The 25,090-nt window shown below is 41.5% G+C and overlaps 2 long non-coding RNA genes across 2 annotated transcripts in view; one reads left to right on the top strand and one right to left on the bottom strand.

Moving 5' to 3' along the window:
- LOC142604761 (uncharacterized) overlaps positions 1-25,090 on the top strand; it is a 152,120-nt gene that overhangs the window by 106,709 nt on the left and 20,321 nt on the right. The gene's annotated exons all lie outside the window — the stretch shown is intronic.
- The window catches only part of LOC142604758 (uncharacterized), a 128,655-nt gene that overhangs the window by 101,695 nt on the left and 1,870 nt on the right, over positions 1-25,090 (bottom strand). The window contains exon 2 of the long non-coding RNA XR_012838598.1: positions 4,151-4,246. This is a non-coding gene — a long non-coding RNA (uncharacterized LOC142604758). The remainder of the gene's footprint in view (positions 1-4,150; positions 4,247-25,090) is intronic.

Below are 25,090 nucleotides of genomic sequence, written 5' to 3'. Positions count from 1 at the left end.
TATGACTCTTTCATTATTCACTAATAAATGTATGAGAACCACAGCTCCAATGGTCGGCCGGGCAGAACACACACCAAATTTATGATTAAACAGGCAAACAAAGCAGCACTTACATTTCTGAGTCTACAAATCCGCACAAGCACTGAAGCAAGAATAACAACAATGAAGCCCGTAAACAAACATATTGACAGGGAGCAGGGCAGAGAAAAGTGGAGCTTTTGCTGTCTGGTTGGGAAGAAAGGACATAAAAGGTGCATGCCCTTGCCAGGAGTTAACACAGAGCCAACTGTGAACTGCCATGACTCCTGTGACAGCATGGGGCTGAAAAGAGGACTTGAACTAGAAGCTAAGCAGCAAAATATGAGTTCGTACTCATGTTATTGACCCAAGAACTCACACACCAACACATAACTTAGGGATATTAAAGGTTTCTTTATTAAGGAAAGGCACACTTGTGGCTCACTTGTCCAGCTGACAGGAGAGGTTCTAGTTTGCAGGCAGATCCAACCCAAAGGAAAGGCACACAGACAAGAAGAGGAGCTGAACTGTCGCGGGGGGGGGGAGAAAACCAAACCAAACCAAACCAAACCAAAACAAAACAAAACAAACAAGCTATGCACAGACACTTGCACAGAACAAGGTGAAGGACCAGCAGCCGGCTGAGAATGGAGGTGTCACACTCCAAAGCACCATTTACACAAAATGATACAAACAAAGGTTAAAAGTACCCTGCCTATGAGCAACAGGGGGAAGGAGCCTAAATGACTTCCTCTGGTCAGAAGAGGCAGAGGCAAGCATAAAATCATAGGAGAGTCATCCTGAATCAACTATAACTTACTGGAAGTCTTTCTTAACTCAGCGCTCCTGGGCTATGGCCCCTTCTTTGGGGTGGTTGGGGCAACCCAGGCCTGGGACTGCAAGACCAGGATTTTGTCCCCCCAGCAGCAGCAGTCCAGGTGTAAGCAATGGTCAGGATCCAGCACCTGCTGAGCCCCAGACACAAGCACCTCCCTACAGCAAAGGAGTCCCAGCCCCAGGACACGGCACAAAAATGGCAAAGCTGGGTCCAACTCTCACATCAGCAAGCACGTGATAGAAAACGTGCCAGGTGAGTCTGCAGCAAGACGCAAGTTACAGCCACCGCAACGGAGTTAGGAGTGAGAATAACCAGGAAGCGGAACCCACCAAGCTTGAGCACATAAACAGGCGATCTGTGGAAAGTGCCAAGGCCAGGGGAAAGCACTCCAGCTGCTCTGGGTTGGAAGCATCAAAAGCAGCAGGATGCATCAGCAACATGAAAGCCCTGCAGAACATGTTTCCTCAAATGAAACAAACTGGTCAACCTGGTCTAGTGGAGGGTGTCCCTACCCATGGCAGAGGGGTTGGAACTAGATGATCTTTGAAGTCCCTTCCAACCCAAACCATTCTGTGATTCTATGAAACAGCAGTCAGTTCCCCCACCAGAAAGAAGACAGGCAATCAAAAGTCTTCACGCTGGAAAGAACAGGAAGATTTAAAAGCCCATAACTGGGGCAGAGCGAAAGTCCACGTCCCCCAAGTCTGTGCTCAAATACCAGACAAACAGCAACAAAGAGAAGCCCAGAGCACCACGGAAAGCAGAAAGGTGATTTGAGGTGTACAGTTCTATTTCATTCCTTGTCTTCATTTAAATATTCAATCTTACTGTTTAATAGCTTAATTATGGAAAACAACAGGGTTTCTGGATAAGACACTGAATGAGGATTATGATTCAATTTCTTATCTCTTCTACTGTCTTGAGATGTGACTTTGGCAAATGTTTTTCTTCTCTGTACCACTATTTCACCTTCTAAATTTGCTATTCTTGCATATTAAGATAAATTTCCCTTACTGTGAGTTTTTACAGTGCCTAGCACAATGGGGCTTTGACCCTAACTTAGACCTCTAGGTGCTACTAAATTCAAAAATAGTCACTCACACATTTTACAATGCCTGAATGCATCCACTACTGCAGATGGAGCCTCATACTACTGTAGAAAAGGTTGATCATTTTACAAGAGAAAGATTGTAAAAAAGGCAGAACCGGTCAGCTGATGTGACAGAACACCACAATACGGGGTCTATTACTATTATATACATCAAAATCGTTATTACAGATTTAGGAAAGAAACTAGAAGCAGATGCCTTATTCTCCTTCAACTACCATGAGGCTAATGAGCCTAAACAATGCAAAAAGTGTTCAATTAAGGGTTAGTTTATTATTAGTACTCAATTGTTTCCAGAATTGTTAACTTGCTCATGGCAATAATATAACCTATGCCTTGTAGATGGTACATGAAGATTTCCACTTATTACATAAAGTGATCCCCAAACTGTTTTGAGTGCAGAACGGAAACTGTTGATTTTAGCTGTTAATGGCTGAGCTGTAAGGAGGACGAGGAAAGCCACATTCCTGCTGGGCCAAGGGAACCTCTGGAGATGCCAGGAAGCCCTGTCAGACGCCGTACAAAGCCAGCAGTATACGGAGCGAGGCGCCTGACAGCATGTCTCTGCCACGCAGCGCGGCAGCGTGCACAGTGCCTCAGCCTGGCAGCCTGTGCACAACACATGGGACAGGGACCGGCGTATCCATCTCATCGTGTCGCTGGCCCTGGTCTCATGAGTCCTGCTGAGAGCCCTGGGGCAGGGCCAGGCCGATACTGCAGCCAGGGTGCCGTTCGCTGTCTGTGCTGCAGGACGGGTTGCATGGCATACGGACACGTATTCGGTCCCTGAACCTCCGCTAATGCCTTGAGCTTTGCCAGTGGATGCTGTCGTTTCAGGCTGCAGTGGCTTTCCCATGGCTTTTCACATGAGTGAGACCCCCCAAGTGCCTTTTGAAACAGGGACCTAATCGTTATAAAGCCAATTGGTTTTAAATCCTAAGTTTATGTGTGCAAATCTTAGCCCAAATCTTAAAAAAAAAAAAAAAAAAAATAAATCCTGACAGTATTAATGATTGTTTTCCCACATAATTGTGGGAGAGAGGATGCCAAGTATGAAAGATAAGGGAACGCAGCTGGGCTGAAGGCAGCGGGATCTGCGTGTTCCACCAGAAGGCAGATTGGGTGGCATTTCTACAGCTCCACTCACTCGCCTCAGTGGAGACCTCCTACATATAGGTGTACAGTAGTGCTTCAAAATACCACCATGGGAGACAGGAAGATGAGTGAGAAAACTATGCAAAAAAGGTAACTGGAAACCAGACGAAAAAGCAGTATAAAAACAAAGTACGTCTGTGGTGTCCACTGTTTCTATTCCTCTTACCTATCTGTGACACTAGGCAAAGTGATTTATAGTTGGATCTGTTCAGTATTAAAGAAAATTGACCAAATTCCCAGTCTGCAAAAGAGTTACAGTCTCTATAAGTTAGGCCGCTGTAAGGTATCTCACTTTTTCCCCACTTTGGAGTTCTTTTGACTGGAATAAATGGCTATTGGTGCAAGGTAACAAATGCTCTATTCTTTCACACCTTGCCTAGATCACAGGGTAGGTGAAGGAAGAGGGGCAGGTGATAGGGATTACGGACTGCAGCAGGCCAGTGAGATCCCTTGATATGCCAGAAAGGGTATTTCCAGACATGGCCCAATAACCAGAAATATAAAGGGGGTTTCTGACATTGTGGATATGATTTCAAATCACTGTTGCATTTATTTTCAAGAAAAGTCAACCACACAAAACTCAAGAGACCTCGAGGTCTGCCAAGGATTGATTCGCTGTGTGACTGCAACCAAGTTTCTTCCCTTCCAGGTGCTTCTGTTTGCTTTGTCTTACCCATTTCGTTCTTTGGGGCAGGGAATATTTCCTTGTCTGTGTTTTCACAGAAACTAGAGCAAGGGCACTCCAGTTTTGAGTGATATCCCTTGCTGATATTGTAATAATGATATCTGAAGATTCATTTAGAGCAGATGGCCTCAAAGACTTAGACGTCAAATAAGCAAGAAAGTTAAATGCTGGTTCTGGTTAGGAGCACTTTGACTAAATGTTGAACTCTGAATCTGCGGGCAGCTTGACAGAACCAATTTAACTGCTGGTCGCCCCTCAGGTGAGAAATGTACTGCTTCCATAAACCGGTTGCAGCATTTCCTCCCACACAAAGCAGCCAGCTCTGCTGCCCACAGTGATTCCTTACTGGTCTGCACAAGGCACAGCTGACCTACAGATGCTGCCGAGTCTAGGGCACAGGGAGGGAGGAAAGTGGCACCGAAGCAGTCGCGTGGAAGAAAAGCTAAAAGAAGAAAACAGAAATTAACATTTCAAGCAAGAAATTAAAAAACCCAAAACATTAAAACAGGAAAATGGTGGGAAATACAACATTCAAAGGGACCTGTCAGAAGATAAGCAAAGAAAGTTCTTTTTTTCCTATTAAGTCAAAGAATGGTAACTACTTCAAAGTAGATACTTAAATAATAATTCAATGCATCCTACATTTAGTTATTTTATGCAGTTGCCAGGCCCACCTATTTCATCACCACTGGAAAAGTGGTGGGATTTGTAATACTTTGTAGTCATAATGTATTCTACCTTTAGAGTACAGTCGTAGAGTTTACCTAATTTGTGCCTTGCAACTGATTCTTTAAAGTGTGTAATATATGCTATTACTCATTAAAAATACTGGTTGACCAATGACCACATATGCATAAAGAAAAAAAAAAGAGAAGAAAAAAAAAAGAGAGAGATTATGAGCAATTGTATATTTAGAATTAGCTTTCCCAATTTAGATTTGTCTCCCCATTTTCAAGAGATTTCCTTGTACAGATCCCACTAGTTGCTCATTGCTAGTCCCAAAGCAAATTCTGTATCCATTTCACTTAATTCCTTCACATGTTTATTCATTTCAATGCTGTTTTTTCACTTCTGACACTTTGTGTAACAACTTTCATTTTGTCAAGTGATGTGAATTGTACCATTCATTCTGCTGACCTTTACAAAAGTAAAAGGAACCTTCATTTTTACAAGTCTCCAATTAACGTTCAAAATGTCTGTACCACAGTTCCTATAGCCATGTAAACGTGGCTGAGAAGATTAAATGGTCTAGTTAATTTGCTGATTCCAGCGGAATCATTCAGACCTACTTAAGGTATCCACATTTAAACCAAATGATTCATACAGTGACAGTGAAAACCAGAGGAATTCCTAATTATTAGCTAAGTGCTGCAAAGTGTTAGTGGTAATGTAAAAAGATTATAGATGGTTTTTAACGGAATTTTAGCTTGTCAGGTCAGCCTTTTTTTTGTGTGTTAAAGCATTGTAACAAACCATAGCCAGTAACTGTGCTTTATTAGCTACTTCTGGGTTTTGACCGCTGTAGGTTTTAGTTCTCAGCATCCTTTGCCCCACAGATTGAGACCGACTAGGTCGGATACTTCTGTCAGAACAGGAATTTACTGTTAGCTGCAGTTTTGAAATACCCACCGTATCCTTTTCTTTGTTTTGTTCGCTTTATTCTGAACTCCTTTCCTGTTCCTTCAGTGGTTTTGAAATGACCAGTTTTCTTACAAGTGGGTACCTAAGTCTCCATCACATCTAAGGGGATCACACCTGGAAACAGACAAGTTGCTTCCATACACGTGTATGGAGATGTGCAATATCTCTAAGAATATAAAATACGCTTCAATTTCCATAGCACTTCTCTGCAATATTGAAAGTGATTAATAAACAGAGAATTGACTTCACCCTCTCCTGAACCGGTAAGGAGTAATTACAGCTAACCACCCTTCTCTGATATCACACCAGCTGGTCTCTGGAGGATCAGACAACCCTTTAGACAATAATTTTTCTTTTCTGGTATGCTTTAAGCAAAGCTTCTAGGAGAAAGAAGCTGTAGTCTTAGGTGACTTGATATCGGTCAAATCTTACATGCGTACCTCAAGCAGGCAAACATCCTAGCTGGAAATTTGGCCAAAGTGGCTCACAAACACCATGTCAATAATCAAACAGAAATCCCTGGACCCAGTGCACAGGGTACAGCTGAAGCTGCGTGGTGTGCATTTCACAGGGTCGCAGAGCAGATGCTTTAATGGTTCAGGTGTTCATAAGAGACAGTGTTTATGCCCTCACAGTCTTTTGAAGACAGGCAGCAACTTTCTTGTCCTGGCCCTAGTCAGCTCCCACACAGAGGTGGCATATTTATAAGTTGCTGTTGTGCTCAATCTAATAATAATAAGCCCAGGGAGTCAGCAGCAGTCAGACACCCAGGCAGCCCTAGGTGCATGAAATCAAACCTATAGGCAGAAAAAATATCACTAATATGATATCTTATTAGAAGTATTATGAAGATGGCTGGGGTAAGGCAGCTGTCACAATATTTACTTTACATATGAAAGAAAAAAAACTTGTTGACATTTTTAAATCGTAACAGCTTAATTTGATAATATAAATTTACAACAAACATGATGATAGAAGTTTGAGAACAGGATATTCACAGGAAGAATCAAGTTGCATCCAACATTACAATTTCAATATAAATAAAATGTTATTTAACAAATGTAAAGTAGATCAAGTCAATTTACCACTGAAGCCCCATACGGTGAGTTTCAGCACAAAACAAATTCATAACTTCTTGAGGAAAAAAAGGCTTTTAATAGACTTATAAAGAGAACTGTAGCTTCTCCAGCACAGACAGTTCTGGCTTACTTTGTGCTAAACACATACATATATTTACAAAATAATACCATTGTAGAATACAGATACATTAAAAGAAGGGTGGGGGGGAAGCCTTTGAAATAAAGTACTCCAACTGAAATTGCTTTTGGCAGGAGATATGCAGGAAGCTTAAAAGTATAGTATATACCACACAAGTCGTATTTAATAAATTCCTTAAGTCTGGTATGCAGGTTTCAGTTAGTTCAGAATGTCAGCTGAGACAGACTCAGTTTGCTTCCTCCCACTTAGCCTTGATGAAAAAACATCAAGACAAACCATTTCCCTGCAGGAAAATTATCATATTGGGTATATCTCTGCAAAGACTTCTTACTCTCTACTGGAAGAGAGTGTTACCACAGAATCAACCTCTTCTGTTTGGACTCATCAGAAAAGCACGCAGAAATCATAATAAGCACAGGCCAAATAATCCATGTAAAATTACCGTACTGCAGGAGTTTCTCATATACGGGTCTGATTTGCTTGAGATTTGAGATGTTTCAGGTTTTCTTCCCTAAAATAACTTTTCAGCCAGAAAACATGAGGGGGTCTATAAAAATTAGCACTTTTGAACACCTGTCTGTTATACACATCTTGAAATCCATTACAGAGAAATAAAGACAAAAAGAAGTGTTAGTTCTAAGCAAGCAGCAAGTATCTATCATTTATTCACCATTTTTAACTTGTGTTTGGGGAAACGTCCTTCTGAGACACACCAACCCCTTCCCTCCTTCCCTGGCTTTTCTACCGCAGAAGAAACTTCCACTCTATTTTGCCATTGCCAATGTTACTCCCAAGTATCTGCAAGATCAAATGCTCTCCTGCCCCTTGATACATATTTCCTTCTTTCATCCCACCCTGAATAAACAAATCCTTTGTCTGGTCTATAATATTAACTTTGGCTGAAGTTCTTACTTTAAATTTCCCCTTTAAGCACAGACGCACTTTTTCTATGTTTCGTGTCTTAAAATCTTTCACTTAACAAAGAGCTGAGAACAGAAGAAAGGAAAGAATAAAAGATGGTTTGTTGCACTGTGGAAATCCCTCATACACTGTTTTAAGAGGGTCTCCTGCCTCAGATATTTACCAATTCCAGATGTTTCCGTGAGAGGATTAACACACACACCCCAAACTTAATTGTTCTATGGCGTCGTGCAGGATATGGAAAGGGGAAAAAGAGGGTATTTTCCTCTTGACCCTTAGCTGCAAAACAATTTGTACTCTGAATTATGGAAAAGACAGCTTCTGCAATGCTCCCTCAGGGTAAACACACAAGCTATTCTCTGCCTTCAGACTGCCTCATTTCATTAAAGACATCAAATTGGTTTATTCAATGATATAACAGCAGTGAGTTCCTAAAATGCCCACTTGTGTTGGTTTCTCTCCTAAATTTTCTAGCATATCAACATGAATTTGGGAGGTTTTTAAACTTCAGACATCTGCAATTTACTTTTTAAAACAATAAGAGCACAGTGATACAAAGTAGTGTATGAACAACATAAATCCAACTAGTAGAGCTAGCTGGCAATGCATAATGCAGTTTTCCAGCAGGTAGACTCTAGAAATGTTACTTCATTTATTTCAAGAACGTGCTGTGAACTTATTGAATGTAGCATATATCTGGAGCTAGAATACACTTCAGGGATAATTCAATTAGCTGTGCTGTTCAAAGATACAGCTCAGTTCAACAGGACCTTATGAAAAACCCCAACGGTGAAATTTAAAACACTAAAGGAAGGTAGTAGCATGCTTTGGTGTCGATATTTTTTCTTGTAACATTTAAAGAGCATCATATGCTGTGGTGCTATATAAGTGTTTAGCACCAGGTAATGAACTGAGGTACCTGAGTTACCTTCAGTATTTTTAAAAACCTAACATTATTCCTCTAGCTGCAACCTGTAAAACTTCTTAGCTACATACGTACTTTTCTGTGCTTCTTCAGCGTACAGCTACCCTGTATCCCCTCGTGTAGGAATCACACGACCCACTGTGATCACCTGAACTCCAGAGGAATTCCCTTGCCCCCACAAATTCAAGCTGCCCATTTGCAAAACATATTGCAAGATCAGCCAGATTTTGAAGACCAAAAGGCAAGGTTGTCACATACAATAGGATGTAAGAGCACACTGTAACTTCGTCAGCACAGGCTTTTCCATGTAAAATTAACCTACTTTCTCTTTCCCAAATAAATAACCTGTAAGAAGCACATATTAGGTTATAGAACATAGCTGCTTTTACTGAATACATGTTTCTGGGAAAGCAGCTGCCCCAGCAAGCCACTTTTCAGAGAGTTTCAATTTTCTTTCTCTCCCTCATCTGGCCTCCATTATTTCCCGGAATTTGTTTAAATGCATGATGATCAGTAAGAGCTATTTACCCTAATTTATCATGAATTAAGTGCAGAAGTATAATCACATACAAACACTAAAGCACAGTGTACTTGAGTTATTTTGTGTTCTCCTCTGAAAAAGGCCAAGAGAAATAAAGAAATCAACAGGCAGGATTGAAAAGTAACTAGTGATTTTGAGTTCCCAAAAGGAAAAAGCTTAAAGAAGTCTGTTGCCATCATCCTTTCTCCAGAAATCAGGTTCTTAGAAAATCTATCCAATTAGAAACATGCATTCAGGTGGAAACCCTTCTCTCTTCCAGATTTATAAATAAATACGTATAGCTGGATCTAAATCTCTTTACCTTGCACCAACAGAAATGGCTATTACAAACAATTAACTAATTAACATAACAGCTCACCATTAATAGCATTTTTAGTCTTACATTTAGAAGTAGCAGAGTGGCAAATTATCATTATGTTGCCAGCAGAGCCCCAGGAAGCTCTTCAGAAGCAGCATGAAATGTGAAACTTCACTTTCTTACCCAGGGGGTGCTTTTCCTCCTCCCCACGTTGCTACACTAGGCAGTACTGCAGAAGAGATAAATGTGTAAGATACAAACTTGCTATGTTGATTAACTACAAGCAATTAGGCTGCAACTTCCTCTGTATGTCGCCATTCTGCAACTGGATGCTGGGGTCTTAGTTCTGATCTCGCTGGTCAGGAGAAATGTCATTGAAATCAGAGGAACTGCCTCAGCACAAAACAGGCAGGAGAAGAGTCTCCCACTCAGGGCACCTACAGCTGCATCCCCAGGTTTGGTGATGGAGAGCAGCTTCCCCTAGACTGGAGACCGGACTGCAAAACATGACAGTTTGGAGGGGAATGTGGGCTATTTTTATTTGCTATTTAATTTGAAGCCCTTACATTTCATAATTTCAAGAAAACCTAAGTGTTTATCTTTCACTTGTATAAATGCGAGCTAAAATACACAATCCATGACACCAAGACTCTGACATCATATAAATCACGTGAAGTCACAAGAGCTTTCAACACTGTGCCATATTTGTATGAAATTAAAAAATAGCCTTTTACAAAGACATCTCACCTTTTCACTGCCACATGGCTCTTCTCCTTTTCCTTTTCTTTTACACATGCTAACATGCATAATTTACTTTCCCATGTGTATAAATCCTAGGCTTTATTTAACCCCTCAAGTTGCCCCTATAAATAAGGGCTTCACTCAAAGAAGTACAACCTTCCCTGTCTCCTTTTCCTGGTCAAGAGCTCAGTGTAACACCTTCTAAGTGACAGCAAAGAAGTTCCAAAATAGCTGCTTTAACCTTCCTCCCCATCACAAACTGAACAGAAATACCCCCACCTCACACATGGGGTGTTTTTCTCATGCAAGGCAAGACTTTCAGCCAATGAGCTACTGAACAAGTACAGTTCCTTGGTTAAGGAAGAAAAAAAACATAAAGTTGCATTGTGCTTTGTCAGGATGGCAAAGTAATGTGGCTTTCACCAATTCTAAAGTTTCAGTTCTAAAAGCACTCTCACTGTCCCTTTCCAAAAGTTATTCAGCATCTTATGATCAGCTGGTGACCAAAGATGGAAATCACTTACTGACTTGCATACTCACATTCATCTACATTTTCTTCCTGGGGCAGGACTATTTTTGTAGGGAGTCCAGCAGAAGTCCAACTTGAAGACTCCCTACACTGGCTTTTAAAGAGAGTTTCATTTTCATTACGGCATATAAATCACCTTTCTATTCCCTAAACTACTCACATTGCTGGATTACACTCCAAAGGACATAACCAGTAGCAATAATAATTTGCAGCAAAATACAAGAGATTTGAGTAAATTCAAACAAATACATACTCTAGCAAAAAAGACAACCTTCTTTTTAGTTACACGTATTAGAGAACATTTTCCAAATTGTATACAATTCCCCAGGGTTAGAAGACCTGTCCCAGAACACGCCATGGATTGCCATCCCTGCTGGCAGGGTCACCTTTGCTCTGCAGTCCTTAAAAGAGGAAAAATGATCATTAAGGCTCTAAATCAAAAGATGCAGTGAGGTGATTTATTTAATTCAGTTGGGACCCTTTGGATGTCTGCATCCCTAATAACATCCAGCCAATTAAAATGGGGTTTGCCCTCATACATTTACCTCTAGATAAAACATTGTCATTAGCTCCGTTTTGTACCACTGCAAAAGGCCCACTGCTGAGATCCCCTGAAATGCATTTCCCTGGAGTCAACCTCTACATTAAATCAGGCAGGGCTTCCTGGCAAAAAAAAAGAAGCATGTGGGAGTAACAGCAACACACTGTGAAAAATACTGGTATTATTATAAAAAGCAGTATTACAAAAGGTAGGACCTATGCAGTATGCAACAAGATGCTCCTTATATAAACAAAATAATTCGTGATTGTTAGTTAATACTTACATTCCTTCTTTTAGAAATGTCTTCAGCTAAATAAATTAGGTGACATTGTTTCTTAAATTTGAGCAAGCTAAAAATCACCTGCCAATATCTCTGAATTCACAATGATCATGAAAAGCCAATAGCTATAGTGTAGGAAAGCTTTATAGATGTTGTATCTAGTTTTGGAGCTCTACTTTTACTTTTGCTTGGTTTGACATCCTACTCCTCCAGCACTCCCCTGCTTTCTAAATTGATGAAATCACTGTGACTGATGGCAAAGGGGTTGGGACAGCAACACAGACATTAGTTAGAGTAAAATTCACCAAAGGAACATTTTCTGACACACCAAATACTGCCGACACTGAACTCATACTAAATTGTGGTGTCAGTTGAAATTTCTTAAGTTGTATTTCTCAAAATTACACATAGAATAGCCCAATTTCCAGTTGAACAAAGGAGCTGGGTGTCATAAAAAGCCATTATAGGTATGATAAGAAGTGCAAGAAAAATAAATTACTTAGAACAGCAAGAAACCTCCTCGAACTTGCACAAATTACTGCATAGGAGCACCTGAAGGGCAGATTGTGAAGAAGGACAGCACCACAGAGTCAGAACTTGCAGTATTTTTTAACTGCATGATTCACTAACAGCTGAACTGCAAAAGTCAGCGCGCAGGCAGGCTGTCTGTTGTGACACTGCTACTGAGGTTTCAAACTCCACTCTTCCTTAGGTAGCAGTGGCCATGCCTCAGGTGAGAAGCAGCAATTGATTGCATGACAGTTCCTGCTTTGCTACAATGCAAATAAAATTGGTTCTCCTAACCCACTGAAGATCAGGACTGTACCCGCACCACAACCAGCACATCTCGGTGGAGCTGGCAGTGGCTGTTTCGCAGCCTCTTCAGCCAGGAATACAAACGTTCATCTGATTGTAAAATAGCTTTAGTTAGTGTTTAGCTGAATTGCACGAGATACAAGGAAAACCATCTGAGCTTCTGTGCAACTCCACCCTTTCCCCAGGAGCACGCAAGTAGCAGCCTACTTTCCACCAAGCCAGGTAGACTAACGCTATTTTAAATGGCATTGCTCTCACTGTTGTTCTAACTCACCATACGAATTTAACAGCACACTTAGAGCTACCGCTACTTCAGCTTTGCGTTTAGCTTAACCCACAGGTTATTTGTTTTGTGGTTTGTTTTCTAGTCAGCCTCATACCCCAGCTCCAGGAGGCAGTTTGCTGAAAGAACGGAAACCACTAACAGCAGATGCTGCCAGAGACCAGGTACACATGAGAAACCTCCACATCTGGGGAGGGCGTACCTGGGGGAAAACTCCCAGGGGAGAAGACATGAGCAGGACTGGACACAACGTCCCAGAAACTAAGGAAGAGACAGTCTGAAGGAACAAGTTTCCAACAAAAACACAGCAATACAGGACTGGCAGGGGCCCCCCGGGTCATGCAATCAAACTCAGCTGCAGTAATAGGCACGGCAGAACAACATGCCATTGAGAGGCTACAGAACTTCTGCTTGCTGTGCCACCACCTATGTGTAAAAAAGTCACAGAAAGGTAGGGCTAGGGGGAACATCTGCAGATCATCTACTGTCCCATTCCTCCACTGAGGAAGGATCCATGTACTCTGACTGCATCTGGCAGATGTTTGCCAAACCTTCTTTTAAGAGTCCCATGAAGGAGATGCCAAAGCCAGAGAAGCTGAGAGGGACCTAAATCAATTGGGATAGTGGTGTTCCCACGCAAGCACCCTCTCTTTACAGCTGGTAGGACTTTGACATAGCCTGCATTTCTCACAAACACCCAACCAAAAATTCTAGGTTCCAAACCTGAACAACAGGATGGGCTCTGTTTCAGAAGGCACGTTGAGAGATACCTTCAGGGAGTTCCAGTTGTCAACAATGGCACTTTTCTTTTTCAGCCAGACAATAATTCTTTTATTAGTGCCCAGAGATTTCAGAACTCAACTCCTGTTTTCCAGCAGGAAACTGAAGTCTCCTTCAACCTCTGAGCTGAAGTTTCTCAAAAATTAGCATTTATGTTGTGAGAAATTCCATCTTTTTCAATGGAGTTTTATTCTAAAAGGGAAAGGAAAAGAGGATTTCCAAATTTTCCCATGGAATATAAACTTTGAAATTTGTTTCTTTAAAAGAAAATAACTAGGAATTTTCAAACATTGTTTAGAAATTCTGTATCAGTTAATTCATATGCGCTGTTCTTATATTAGTTCATGATATGCCAGGAACTGAATATAACTCATATTAAATTAATAAAACATTTAATTTTATATTCAGTTTTGAAAATTATTAATGACAGGGATTCAATACACAGTGAAGGTTTTGCTCTCCTTTCTACTTAAAACTTCTTTGTGTCGAAAGTTTCATCACATTACTGGGAGACCATTTATAAAAGATGAAATAAAATTTCAAGCAAAATATGCAATTTCTTTTTACACCTTTTCTTTATTTTTGAAACATTTTGTGAAGTGAAAATATGTTTTTAAAATGCTTCATGAAATTTCTTGAAAAAGATACTACATGTGCAAATTTCCACACAGAAAATTCACCAGATTTTTCTGACAAACTCTTTTCTCGGTAATTTCATTGGGATTTTCATGAAGAGGGGCCCTAAAAACCTCACTGACTTGAATATGGAATTTGGTGTCCTCTGTATACTTCCTTTTGTGATCTTCAGTGTACGTATTTCCCCAGTATGGAGTTTTCTTTTTAAAATTAACCTGTTTTCCATTTCTCAGATAAACAAACCATTAAGACATATATATCAGGTTTCAGAAATTGGTTGCTTTTATTGAAAATACACATCCAGGCAAGTAGGTGCCCCACCAAGTCCCTTTACTACAGTTTCAATTCTCTGTCTCTTACTCGTTGTATCCAGGCATTTGTTTCTGTGAATGCTGATCAGTAAGAGCTATTCACCTTACTTTCTTCTTACCTCTAGCAGGGTCACCCCTGAGGGACTGCAGCTCATGGGTGACCCACGCCAGGCAGGGACACTAAGAAGCAGCAGAGCAGCAGGAAAACTTGAAGCAGCAAAGAGCAGCCAAAAGAAATGGTTATGCACGTGGCCCCGGCTCTCCTGCAATGCCCAGCACCTTGCCACAGGGACTGGCGTGGGTTGAGTGTAACCCACGGCGAAAATACAAGGAGGTGAGACTGGAAAGGAGGTATGATAGGTGTTTGGCTTCTGCTGAGCCTGGGGAAGGGGGAGGAAAGGTGTTTACTGAAGTGTTTATTTCATTGGTTTTGTCCTCCTTTTTCTCAACACCAGAACCAGGGTGATCAGAAGTTTGTGTTAATTAGATTAAATAAAAATTCCCTGAGTAGGGACTGTTTTGCCTGCAACAACTGCCTCAGTCGTTTATGTTTCTCTGCCTAGATTTGAATTTATGACAAAATAAAACCAGCCATAAAACAAGTCATAATTTCACCAAGTAAACACTTACTACTCTGCTAATAGCACTAATGATAGCACTAATGTGCATGTGTTAAAATGAAGATCCTAGAGCTTTTCCAGAAATATATTTCACATTCACCTACTGTAAACATCAGATTTTTTTTTTACACCATGAGAAATCAGAATGCATGGGATGCTGATTCTTAGAACAAAAAGGCACTGAGCATTTCTATCACAGATGATTAAATAAAATATCTAAGCTCGCCATATATTCACATGAAACTATTTTTAAGATTTACAACAGTCTTTTCTTACGGACAGAGCTCATTTTTCCTACCTCTCTGCTTCCTGAGTTGGCACTAACTCATGACCAAAGTACCATAACCAGCACCAGGAGCTTGGCATATGCCTAGTCTGACTGGAGGCACATACACTGCTGAAGTCTGAACTTCCTAAATACCATCTTCTACTGATGGTCTACAGTGCATATTTGGTATGTCAGAAAATCAGGCTACCACAAGCTGCCAGACAATCACCAAATCATAGAATCTTTAAGGTTGGAAAAGACCTTTAAGATCATCAAATCCACCTGTCAACCCAACACCACCATGTCTACTAAACCATGTCCCAAAGTGCCACATCTACACATTTTTTGAACACCTCCAGGGATGGTGACTCCACCACCTCTCTGGGCAGCCTGTTCCAATGCCTGACCACTCTTTCGGTGAAGAAATTTTTCCTAATATCAAATCTAAACCTCCCCTGACGCAACTTGAGCCCATTTCCTCTTGTCCTTTTGCTAGTTACTTGGGAGAAGAGACCAACACCCACCTGGCTACAACCTCCCTTCAGGTAGTTGTAGAGAGCAATGAGGTCTCCCCTCAGCCTCCTTTTCTCCAGGCTAAACAACCCCAGTTCCCTCAGCTGCTCCTCATAAGACTTGTGCTCCAGTCCTTTCACCAGCTTTGTTGCCCTTCTCTGGACATGCTCCAGCAGCTCAAAGAAGACCTTAAAGTTTTTCTATTATCTCAAATCATGTCTGACAGAAGACTGTAACAGGCAGCTATGTACAAACCCAACCAAGCCTACAGTCTTCAAGGCTGACTACCTGCAATGGATTACATGCTTACAGGAACAACATACGCATAGGGGAATGAAGGGTGTCAAAATCTCAACCTATAGTGCAGCAAAAATACATGCATTTGATCAAAATTACAAAGTACTGACCCAAGCAGGATCCTAAGGCATGAAACAGGCCCCATTCCCACGTCCCTCATGGATATTTTACAAAGGCAGAACCCGTGCACAGAACCACTTTAGCTGAAATTTTAAATCACACAGGTTCTGGGTCTGGATCAAAACAGGATTTCACCACTGCCTCACATCTTAGAAAGGTTCCTCAAGCTGGAAAATCAGAGCTTTCTTTTCACTACAGGAGCATGAACATGAAGGGAAAAGCCCGTCTTCCCTGGCAGATCCAGACAGGAAGAAGAGCAAGGCTATTTGGGGAAGTTACCACTAAGCGCTGGGCTGTAGAGAGCACAGGGCAGCCAGACACGAAGCGGCCGTGTGCCCAGAGAGATCAGGAAGATGCCTCAGCAGCCACGCTGGTGTGCGCCAGGAGCGATGCCTCGCACTGCTGAGCGGGGAGTCAGGGCACGCGCAGGGTGCAGCTGGGCACACGGGTGAGGGCAACAGGGGGGCTGCGCTCCCATTAACCGCTGCTGCAAAAACCAAACAACTACCCTGAGCACCAAGCTTGAGCCTGAGGTGAGGAAATATTCATTCCTATTGCGTACACCCGTTTGTGACTTTTCCTCCTAAACCGAGCTCATCTACGAGGAAGAAACTTCAAATGTTAGGTGTTTTTATCTAGAGACAGAAAATGAGGTATCAAAGAAAGCAGGTATTAGCATGTCAGAGAAAACTCTTCTACTTTCATACAAACACTTCTATAAATTTTTTTAAAGAACCTTTTGTTAGTTAACTGAGGGGTTTCCTACCTTTCTTAATGAACGTTACTTTGTTTCTAAAGACTCCTGAGTGACTTCACTGTGAAGCAAAGGTGGCACAAATACAAATAAGATACTTGATAAAAGCTGTATACCATGTTCTCATGTTTGTTTCCTGTGTTTTGGATTGTACAGAATTAAATTCTGCTTCCTCAGCCAGTAAGGAATTAACAGATACTGTAAACTGAGTCACAAAGCGTGTATTTGTTCATTCTTGTTATCAACTTGATACTCTCCCTACTTCCTCCCATTCTCCAGGTTTATGAAGGAGGCCACTATGTGGCAGCCCAGTACCAAAAACTGATCGATGTCAGGGTCAGTGTCCCTGTGTAAATTTATCACAGCATTAAATACATAGGGAGCAAGTATTCAGCTCCTCTTGCTGTGATCACAGACACCACCAGTGAGCAAGACATGATTATTTGCACCGCTACTGAAGGAGCAAACTCCATGCAGGTGCAGTCAATGCTGTGTAAAGGATCTTCTCTCAGACACCTTTCCAGGGAAATATTTTGCAGAATAACAGATCTGACAAAATTGCTTTGTGAACTTCAACTTAAAATTACCTTTCTCAGTATCATTCCTTTCTTTTAATGTGATATGTCTATACTGTACGTTCCCCATAATTCAGTATATGATTTTTATATTAGAAAAGTAATATACTGACTTTTACACAATCATGAAATAACTTTTAGTACCTTCCACTACTCCATATGACACGCACTGCAGCCAATATGATGGTAACTTTAAAAAATAGACAAGTCTACAAAAAACAAAAACTACCTTTGTGAAGGAGACTCACGCAGGGAAAACATCAGCATCAGAGTCAGACGGAGTATTAGCATAACAGTTCAATTAAAAGACCCAAAAGTATACCTGCGAATTCTCATTTCTGAAGTGTCAATGATGATTTCCCCTTGGAAAATTCTAAAAGAAGCATCTAGAGAGCTCCAAATCTGGGTGCCCTGCATCATACCTACTTCTACATCCTGTACAAACAAGCAAGTCTACAAAAATAGGGGTTTTTTTTCTAATTGCAAATATGCCCTGATGTGACTTTAGCCTCTTGAGCTGTGATCTCATCTCACCTAGCAAGCTGAGTAGATCTATGTGTCTGGTCACTATTTTGTTGGAGATAGCCAAGGAAAACATCAGCTTGTACCACAGCTGTGTGGCTGATTCAGTAAATGGCACTCTTTCTTCTGACTCAGCACCGAGTCACTGGTGGGGCTCGGTGCTATGGGGCATGGCATTTCCAAAGGAGACGTGTTTCCATTAAAATACAAACTAAGATCCAGTTGAGGGCTAAACACAGTTCTTGCCAGCCAGGACAATGAGCACCACAGCTTGCCGCATGTAAAAATTCAGAAAGCCAAAGAGTCTTTTATTTCCTGCCCGACAGAGAAACTACATGATTTCATCCAATTATGAAAAATAAAACCTTCACATCAAGCAGTGGCACTGCTCTGTCTTCCCAGGGGATCAGTCTCCTCACCACGTCTGCACATGGAGAACTAGACCTCTAGTCATATTCCTCCCACCCACATTTGCCTTACCGAGCACAGCCGTATATACGCGCCTCATACTCCACCACAGGTCCTCTTCCCTCCCTGAAAAACGGAGCTGGAAGCACTGGATGCATGGCCCTAACCAATGGCATTCAGGTGCAGAAGGTGGCACCACCATGTAAACCCAGATTTCCTCTAGGAAGAGCCTACGGCCACAGTAACGGGGCACAATCTGATGTGAGGGCAACAGTAGGAAATGGTGCAGTCTCCACAGGTCGCGCAACAGTTAAACACTTTCCTGCCTTACAGCACGTTTTTGTTCTCACAGAGAGTTTCCTGATGAAGTACAGGGCAGAAAGGTCTCCATTTACAAACTCCCGCAAGAGTTCATCTCTTTTTAACAGCAGGTGTGAAAAAATGCATTTTTTGGTTGGACTTTAGATTCCCAAACACTGCATAGTACACCAGATGCACAAGCTTTTGTCCATTACATATGACAGCACACCACAGGACACCACACTTCAGCAGTTTTCTGGTGAGCAGGATCAGACACTCCACTTCTGCCCTGATTTCACCTAAAACCTCCCATGTGCTCTCTGGAATCCCCAGTGGAAGATCTGGTGGGGTTGGCCACAGGCCACACTGCCTGACCCAGCCCCAGACCCTCCTTCTTTGCACCACCACCACTCTGTCCCTCCTGTGGTGGGCACAAGTCCATCACCAGCACAGGTTGCCCATGCTAGCACCACAGCAGCTTGTCCACTAGCCTCTGTACCATTGTCAGGTCTCTGCATGGTCCCCCGAAAAGCATAGCCCGCAGGCTGCAGAAAGTGCAGCCAGTGCTCAGGACTCTGTGACCTGGTACCAATAACCGACTCTTAAATCCAAAGCAGATACCCAATTCCTCAAGTCTTCCAGCTATAGGTACCATGGTATTGAGCATACAATCAGAAGGGGTTTTTTAAAGAATAAATTCCACAGGGAAATTCACAGGACTCACAGCTATCAAGTTTATATGTTGAAACTATGAAAAGATGAAGAGGGTACAGATGTTCTCACCATAGCTGGGTTCTGCTTCTGCGGCCCATTCCACTCAGTCCTCCCCTGCAAGGTAGGGAAGTATCCTGATGGTCTTCTCATTCCAGTGCTAGCTTTAGGTGGACAGATAACTACGCAAAGGTCTCTAGGGAAACTTCTAGGTCATCCATAGGCCCCATTTTAGAGGTCTGGTGTGGTTGCCTAACTGTATGCTAGATTGTCATATATTTACAAAGTGTATGTGGCTTTCTCACCAATGCAGCTAGGATTGACTGGAAAGCACGCTCACTAATCTCCAATTTTAACTCACTAAAACATTTTTCCATAGGAAAATGCCAATTCCTGAAAAATATGCATATGTATTCTGCAGGAACAGATTGATTGAATCAAATCTTCGAACAGCAACCAGACACACTTCCTAGGGAAACCTGGCTGGTTTCCTGCTAGCTTGCTGGCCTCCCTGGAAGCCTCCCTGGTGAGCAGCATGTCTGGGCTCACGGGGTCCCTGCTGTGATCATCATGGGGAGCCTTGTCCCTTCCTATTTAAAATTTTGAAATAAAATCTTTCTTCCGTTAATTAAATGAAATTTCATATTCCTGCTCTGTGGGAAGTGAAAAATTTGAAGATATTTAATTTCAATACAGAAAGAATGTGAGAACAGCCATAAACTTGTCCATTTCTCCCACTACAGGAATTTGAGGTTCTGACGTGCCCTTCTTACACATCAGTGCTTACTCCATTGCCCACTTCTGGCTGGGTAGAGAGAACTGGTGGAAATCCAAACCTGATAAATTAACATTTGTAAAAAATTAAACTAACCAACTGTTATGAGTTTAACAACAAACAGGAGCCTAGGGTCCCAGGAGACCAACCATGAAGAGCAGCTGGCAATAAAACTTGATTGCATATGGAAGTGGTTAGGAAAACAAAACAAAATAAAAATACAACTTTTGCACGCAAACTCAAACTTCTATTCTCACCCAGTCCTTGAGGAAAAAAAGAATCAAGTAGTGAAAAGAACAACTGAATTTTTACACAGCGCTTTCCATCTGTGAATCTTAGTAAGTTTAACAAAGGAGGTCCTCTTTTACAAATACAGAAGCACACACAAGAAAAAAAAAAAAAAAAAGGAAGACTAGCAGGCCAGCGACAGGTATATAATCCAGGTTTCCTAGCCACAGCCCAGTATCCAACCTTCAAGAGTTTATTAAGGTGACTTTCAGATTCAGATTCTTAGGGCTTTTGCTCCTCTTTGTAGTCACTCACTGCCTGTGACCCCTGGATTCTTCTGCTCACGCTGCCAACGGGCAGATCTGTCACTGAAGCTAGCACGATTTTCAAATACAGCAAGTTTGTTCAGCTGGGCTGATATTAACATGATCATCTTCTCTCTCCTAAAAGCCAGTTATATGAAGTCTTCCTCTTTAGGAACATCTTGTATGGCCAATATCTTTACCCCTCTGGGTGAAGATGCAATCAAGACGCATACTTTTGGTCTTATATTGGCCTGTGCTCCAACCACAGATTTCCTACATGGGGAAATGGCAGTGGTTTGAACTGCTAGAAACACAGCAGATTCACTTGATTTCCTGCCTTTTCCATTAAAGAAACAAGTTTTCATGGGCCCTCAGTAACTGGTTCAGAGCATGCCATCTGTCTAGACTGCGTACACACGCACGCTCTTACACAGAGAGGTTTGTCTTTGCCCGTCTCAGAGCACAGCCAGAAAGCCCAGAGACCTCTGCCCTGGACCCTAAGGGAGCAATTTAGCTGCAAACTTTATAACATCTAGGCCAGCATGAGATAATGTTTTGGCCATCTGATTGTAGTGATTTACACAACAAGCGTATGATTCTTTTGTGGCTGGTGTTAACATTTCAGATTAGGGCTGTAAAGTGTGTCAAGAGAAATGAAATAGACATCTGGTCATACTGTTGGAATTTATGTGGGAAGCAAGAGAAGCATCTGCAAACCACTGAAAAACAAGTTTTAAACACGGAGAAGGGGAAAATAATGTAGTTTAGCAGGCATGGATGGCAGGTAAGAGGAGGCTGCTCCTCCTGCTACATTTTCTACCATGCTAGCTACACCACTGCTAGGCAATATAAATGCAAGGAGTTTTTACATGTGAAAAAAGCTAGGTATCAAAGATGAGCAAATTAATTTCTACCCTGATTTTTTTCTGCATTAAGAATCATCACTTTTTTTTGTTTTGTTGCTGCCATTTCTTCGATGCAATAGGTGGGAAAGCTGTAGGAAAAGAACAAAGGTTTTCTTGGTTCCAAGCCAACACGTGAGCCACCAGAACATGGAGTCTTTCTACACAGAAGGGTCAGTTACAGGCACAAGAGAAATGTCCCATATGAAAACCAAATCAAGGAAGAAACCGTTATGAATTTTGTTGCCAGAATTTTGTTGTTAATTTGTTGGTAATAGGGAGGTTTTTGAAGTGAAGAAAATGTAGTGGATTACAATGACAGCATGGCCTTTTTTTTTTTTTTTTTTAATTCTCAGTATATTTAAAAGCTCACCATTAACACTGCTCATGAAAGTGGCAGCTCCAGCAGCAGAGACATCTTCCAACCCTAGACATTTATTATAGACATTATTTATTGTTTCAAAAGAAAAACTTCTTCCACTAGAGGACATGCTGCCAATTCTAAATTTGTAGCTGCCTCTTAAAGGGAAGGAAGGCCTTGCAGTCCTAAAAAGATTCTACTTTTATAATTGGTAGTCCTACAAATATCTAAGGCAGAGCAAATTAACCCAGTCATTAAGAGCCGTGGTCTGAATGAGGCATTATTTTCATCTACAAGGATACATCTCCCACCTTTGGGAGTCACAGATCCAAATTCTTCCTTTTGAAGTTAAGACTCAACGTGGACACCTTTCTCACAAAATGGACTTGCAGATTAGATAGGCAATACTAATAATTCTCAAAGAGAGAAAGGAACTGAACCTAAAATTCCTCACACCTATGGGAGTGCTTTGAGTATTGAGCGATCAACTCAAGCAAAAGCAGCCAGTAGACATGAATTCATAATGCCTGGTCAAACAGAGCACCAAAAAAAAAAAAAACCAACCGAAAAAAAAGGTAGGCAGTGGAACATTTTGTCTTGCAATTTCCTGTGAAATTCCAATTTCCCCAATGCAAAAAGTGAGCACTTGCAAAACTTAACATAAGAATCCTTTGAACCTCCATATTTTGTGGGAGTTGCTGAGTTAGGAGCAGCTGAGTTTTGCAGATTTAAAACTTTGAGCTTTGACTGTGTAAGGTGCAGTTAAATACTTCTCATTGCCACTATTACAGTGAGCATATTTCACCAGTTAATAAGGTAACAGTCTTTGAAATGTAGGCATATGGGCAGTGTGGGAATTCAAGTGAACTCTTGTGTTTCTGTGGGTCGGAACAGCTTCATGTCATCAAAGGTGAAAACTGTTAATGACTAGAAGTCCAACACCTGTAACACCACCTTTACATGCTTTCATGTGAAAATACACTCTATGTGAAACCCTGGTAGGAGGCATGGCCTCGTGAGCTCTACTCAGACTGATGGGACGCTCTGACCATCTCTGCCTGGCACCATGCCCAGCTTCTGATTTCACCTATCAAATCAAGGAGGGATACATGGTACTTCAGTAAAATGACACCATCACAGAATCTTGTAATTTTTCTGCTTTTAGACTACATCATTATTTAATATTTTGGGGAGATCATATTTTTAAAAAATTCATATTGATTTCTATTTTACATTTTTTCCTTTAACAGTAGAAAGCTTAGCTTACAAGACTGTTGCTGAGACTTCTTTTGCTTTACTACCACTTGGGAACCTCTGTTTTTATAAAGGACAGGTATTTGTTAAGAAAAAAATGAGCTGTTTTGAATTTCATCAGTGTTCACTGTGATAAAAATAGTCAAAAACTCCAAGAAGCAGAAACAGAAGATTCCACTCACTCTGAAAAAGTTTTCTTCCAAGACTTGTACATATCTCCAACAAACTGAATCTTAGTGAGAAAAAGTGACAGGAACTACAACATTGCTCTGAAATGTCAAGTATAAGCATAACAATTAGAACACACGTGTTGCAATCTACTTGGATTTTTTTCTGGATATGCTTTTCATTATACAAAGAAAGCATTACAAAGCCATTGTCCTCATTAGAAAGGACTCTGCCTCATATCCCTTCATATTTTAGGAACAGAAATTGTTGAAACTTACACACTCCCATGACCTAATGAGGCTTAAGACAGAGGTCATTCCTCCAGCTAAAGCGGCTGTATTGATTAGGGTGTGTAGATACATACAGTAAAAGGATGTGAAAGACACAACCATGCCTCCAAGCACGGGTCTAGTTGGAGACAGAGGCTTTCAGAAGCTCTGCCAGCACTCTCCATGCAGAATTAAAGGTGGAAGAGAAAAGCATGGAAAGGAAGGCAAGGAGGAAAATGTACAGGACAGTGAAAGTGCTGAGTCAAAGGAGCTCTGAGGATAACAAAGGAAACACTACATTGCCTACAGAGCCAGGGAGAAGGGCTCCTTTTTCTGAATGTGTGCGAGTGAATGTCTCTTCACAACTGCCATGCAGACTGAAGGCTTCCCTCTATGTTATTAGTACGGGAAAATGAATTAAAAGCTTCACAGATTTGTTGTTTGAAAACCTTTCATGACTTTTTAACTGTTAGAGCTTGAAACACTGGCACATTCCGAGTGAATCAGTGAAGCCACGCCAGTGCCCGACACTTGTACAAATGTGCCTACCTCCCTCGAGAAAGAGGAAAACACACCTCTTTCTCCTCTGGTTAAATAGAGAAAAATACTATACCCCTAATTAATTCAAAAAACATGCAAAGGCCAAACCCCTCAAGAAATTGAGTTAACTGGCATTTGCATAGATAAATTTTATCTTGAGTGAGCACTCATTAGATAAGTGCTGTAGGTGTTATTCACTTGACTCAGTATAGACCTTTCTGTTTAATGCTATTGCCCATGAACCACTTCACAGTGTACTGAAACAGGCACCTCTAGGGTACAACTTCTCTCCTCTTCAGGCAGAGAGCTAAAGCATGTCAGATAAATCACAGCCTGCAACGCCTGTTTCTCTCCACTGACTGTAATTGGAGCCCAGGGAGATGAGCTCAGATAAAGATATCCTCTGCAAACGTCTGAAGACATGAAGAACACGCAAGATGATTCCCGCCCTAGCTAAAAGTTCCAAGAGACCACAACAAAACAACTGTTGGTTTAGAACAGAAATGTCACGCTTTAAGGCAGGAGCTACACCAATAATCAACCAAGGTAGAGTTACCAAACTACTTAGCACATTCAGCTCCTCCTGCTCCACAAGTAATCCCAAAGGCTTTTGAGGAGACTGCCTGTGTGCAGGATGACTGCTGGTGGATAGACCACATCCTGTCACTGGTCAGGAAGAAACCTGAGGACTTCCATGTCCCTTGAGGACAAATTACTCAGAGAAAAATCTTGAAGGGTTTTGTTATTATTATTTAAAGTATAAGTGCCTTAAAATAGCATGACCAGGAAGGGTGTATTCGGGGAGTTGCCATCTGACAGATGTTGGTAGTTAAGAAAAACTCTTGAATCGAGCCCAAAGACCCACTGATTGAAATAGGCTTGACACCCAGATCTAACCAGTGAAACAAATGCCCGAATCTCTACATCCTCTGGTG

This window comes from Balearica regulorum, chromosome 1 (genome assembly GCF_011004875.1).
Source record: "Balearica regulorum gibbericeps isolate bBalReg1 chromosome 1, bBalReg1.pri, whole genome shotgun sequence".
Taxonomy (NCBI): domain Eukaryota; kingdom Metazoa; phylum Chordata; class Aves; order Gruiformes; family Gruidae; genus Balearica; species Balearica regulorum.
The sequence above is the reverse complement of the archived record's forward strand: the minus strand, read 5'-3'. Positions and strand labels throughout refer to the sequence as shown.